This window comes from Loa loa, assembly GCF_000183805.2.
Source record: "Loa loa unplaced genomic scaffold supercont3.141, whole genome shotgun sequence".
Taxonomy (NCBI): domain Eukaryota; kingdom Metazoa; phylum Nematoda; class Chromadorea; order Rhabditida; family Onchocercidae; genus Loa; species Loa loa.
Window position 1 is genome coordinate 34,014 of NW_018108321.1, and position 4,548 is coordinate 38,561.

The window sequence follows — 4,548 nt, forward strand, 5'->3', positions numbered from 1 at the left end:
CACACACGCACACACACACACACACACACACACACACACACACACACACACAAACACACACACACAAAACACAACACAAACACACACACACACACACTACATACACAGAGACATATACACACACATACATACATATGCCATTCTTGTCAGTAGTGGTTTGCGCGTTGCAAATTGAAATGAGGAAGAACCGGCTCTTCTCTTCTTTCAGTATTTCTCACTTTTTTTATCATCGTTTGTCACCTGTCTCCTTTCTTCAAGTTACGCTTGATATGCATTGATATGATACACATGTGTGTGTGTGTGTGTGTGTGTGTGTGTGTGTGTGTAAACGTATGTGTATGTGTATATGTATGTCTGTGAAATGAACATACTTTCTGGTAACTTAACCTTAACCTAAAGTTAATTTTTCACCTTTATTTCTTATCAATATAACAGCTAGTTCTACCAATTAACTATTTTAGCAAATATTTTCGTAGATGAATTATTATTAGGACATGGGTAAGTTGTGAATGTTAAAAAGAGAAAAAGTGAGAGAAAGAAACAGAAAAAAGGATAGGGGAGAGGGAGACGAGAATCTCGTGTCGTCATAGTGTAGAGGAACTGTCACATACACACGTACATAGACACCTACACATACATGCACACATACATACACACACACATATACATACATACACATACACATACAAACATGCTCATATTTGTGCAATTTTATAACCTCATTATTATTATCACCATAATCGTTATCGTCATCATTATCATCATTATTGTTTCCAGTCATTATCATTGTGTGTCATGATAATGAAGAGGACAGAAGAGATGAATAAAACTTCTGGAAAAGGGCGGATGCTCATCCTTCCCAACATCCATCATTTGACAAAAAAAAAAACGAAAAATTCCGCCGTCCCTATTTGCATTGATGGCCATTGAAACAAACAAGTATTGGTGGACTGCTTGCATTCATTTCTTCACTAAAATGTATACCTGTATGTGTGGGTGTAGCTGTACGTATGTACGTGGGCGTGCGTGTATTATGTGTGTAGATTTGTATGTGTGTGTGTGTGTGTGTGTGTGTGTGTGTGTGTGTGTGTGTATATACATGTATGTATGTATATATGTTAATCCTGTTTGGAGCAAAACTTTTCATGTAATAATGACAGCGAAACTCTTTCTAAACCTTATTTAACCCCTGCTCTCGCTCCCACTCTCCCTCCCCCACTCTCACCCCCGCCTTTTCGTTCTCATGGCTATTCCCTCTCTCCTATCGTCTTATTCTTTGATATACTCATCAATTGTTTGTATTAGTTGAAAATTTATGCATATTTAAAGTAACTTAAAATAAGTCAATTGAAATAATTGAAAAAGGATGAAAGTTTAATCCACAAGTTAGTGCTGGCAATTATTGATTACTTTTGATCGTCCTTTAAATAAACAAACACATTTGATTAATATGTGCTTTCAACATTTTCAAAAAAAAAGTCCAAAGTCCAAATTAATTTTCTCTATTATCATTCTTAATGATGGCTACAATGAATACAAGGTATATCCTAATAGGATAAAACTGACGAATCATTCGAGGAAAAGTTATTCCCTGATTTAAAAAGTTTTTAATTCCAATAAATTCTCTTCCATTTTTGTTTAACGTGCAATTCTGGAAAGGGTCTGTTAATGAGAGAGAGAGAGGGAGGGAGAGAGAGAGGGAGAGGAAGAGAGAGAGATGAGCGGAGGAGTATGAAGGGGGGGGGGGGTTGATTGGTATGTTGTACTGTTGGGGGATTGATATAGGTTATTGTTTTGATGGAGCTGTCGCGGAGGGAAGAGTGTATGTGGCGGTGTTGGAGAGAGGTTTTGTTGTAAAGTTTTCCGTTTGCAAGGGTTTTTATAAAGAAAACAGGGATGAAATAGCTATGTAATTTATGAATTTATCTTTGGTGTAATGTTGAAAAGTGTCCGTTTATTTTGTTTGTTTGCCTCCTCTTCACTTTCATTTAATTTTTGCACTATTGGCTTTCATTTTAGCATTAAGGCGTTATTAACATTAGAATAACTGGGAGGGAGGATGGGAACGGAGGGGGCGATAGACTCTTTTGAGTGTTTCATTTCAGTTTGAAATCATTTTCACAAAACATCGATTTGCTACTTACTTTCCATCTTCTAAAATGTTGGATGACCTTTTGAGAGTAATAAGAAATTGATGATCAATTTCTTATTACTCTCAAAAGGTCATCAAACATTTTACATTTTAGAAGATGGAATGTGTACATACGTCATTGCAAAACTTTCTTTCCTTTTTTTTTCTTTTGAATTAATAAGTGAAATAAAGTATTGAAGTTAGGGTGAGTAATTTCCCGAGAAATGGAAAACTGGAAAGAGTTCTCTTTTATGGTTTATATTATGTTTACTTGTTACCGGAAATTAAAAATTGTTAAATCTTGATTGGGAATGTTTTGTTAAAATTGAATGAGAAGAATACCGGTAAAGGGCGGGAAGGAATGGGGAGGGTGAATAGGAAAGATGAAGAAATGAAGAAGAGGTTAGAGGGAAGAGGGAGAGGCAGAGGGCGAGATAGAGGAGAGGATGAGTCGTTGGAGTGAAATGAAGGAGCTTTTTACGGAATTGAATGCGAACGTTCGCATGGAGCGGAAGTCATCATTCCTTTCGTCACATTATTACCGAAGATAACAGTGTATTCATAGAAACTACTGATTTCGTTTGCTGGCTAATAGAAATAATCCACAAATGAGACAGATCGTTTTTACTATTGTAGTTAGCCTGACCGGATAAATTCAAACTGTAACAGAAGCATAATTCGGCTAACCGGATAAGTTCAAATTGTAACAGAACGATGAATAGAAAAAAAGAAGCACTTAACTTATGGTAAAAGCCTTAACTGATTAATAATTTACGGTGACATTAAAGGTTTGTTTTTTTTTTCTTGAATGGGTAAAGAAAGGAAGGAAGAAATATTGATGATAAATTGTACGATTGGAGTACGGTACGATCAAGGAATAGGTTAAAAGTTGATTTTTGCAAGGATGAAATAAAAATGGTTGACAAAGCAAAGAGAATTTTAACAGGCTTCATAAACGTTCTTCGAGAGAGAGAAAGAGAGAGAGGGAGAAAGAGAAGAGGATATCATATAATAACTAAACATTTTAGAGGGCCTATAATTGCTACATTCAATTTGTGGACATTCCCTTTTTCTGAAAAGAGAACCTATAATTGCTTCATTTTATTTATTGCTTTCTTCTGATTGGAAGCTAACAATTGCGCTCTTATAACCTTCCTACATTAGCTCTATTACTATTCTGTGGCTGTTTAATGATTTTCATGAAAAATGTTTCCATTTCTATCTTATTCCTCTTCTCCTTCTGTTCTTTATAGGCTCTCTTTTACCATCTCTTTTGAAGGCCTTCTCTCATTTTGTTGCTTCTTGTTCTATCCATCTGCTATGGGTCATATATAAGCGCTGGTCGGTTGGTTGGTTATATTGGTCGTCATTATAGATGACCGACCGGATCGATGTGTTGTTGCGTGGACACACGGATCCTGTGATAAATAGTATTGAATGGATATGATGGAGAGATTGTGAGTTAGCTCGTGTAGACTATGGTTGCAAGTGGACGACACTTTATGATGAATCTGATTCTCAATCTTCTATCTGCTTAATGAACTTTCCTACGTATTTTGTAGGCCTACATAGGTTTATTTATAAATAGCACACGTAAAGTGTTATGTACATTAGTCAATGTAGGCAGATAATTAAGCATAATGATGTTATTTCTTTTTTTTATTCTCTTAAAGTCTGAAGTGGAATCAAAAAGGACTATAAGTAATTTGTGTATGAAAAGTACTCCAAATACCATGTTATTTCCATGAGTTGTTGTTAAGTGGAATAAGGCGGAAAGTTTGAAGGAAATCAAATCATACAAACCAGGTATGAAAGGTATTTCTGCCTACTAGCTAATTTACTCATCACAAGTTCTTGGATATTTTGGAATTTACATAACTTATTTTAATTTTATAAATCGTTAGATGAGATTACTGATAAAAATGTGGCAAATAAGATCTTTTGTTTTGTTAGCAGTAGATCCTGATTAAGGTAATGATAGCAACTTGTCGAATTAGTACCATTTGTAGAATCAAGCAGAATAAACAAATGGAAAGCAAATTACTAATATTTTTCTGTTTTCTTTTTTGTTAATTTTACTGTTAGTATTTTGAACTTTTACTTCGCATCTCTTGAAAGTATCGCATTTAACAATGATTATCATTTCTGATTTAAATAACCAATAGCTTATCGGTTATAAAATGAGATTGGAATCCTATATCATTAAATCAGTATAAGCGAAAAATTCGAAAGCGATTCATTACTAGCTACTGCATTCAAATGCTCCCTGTTATCATGACTTTTCCACTCTTCATCAAACATAATTTTTTTAATGAACATAGTAATTTTTGCAGTTCTGATAACATTGATGATATAAAATCTGTACAGTTCTGATAACATTGATGATATAAAATCTGTATCGAAAATTCTTTTGTTCA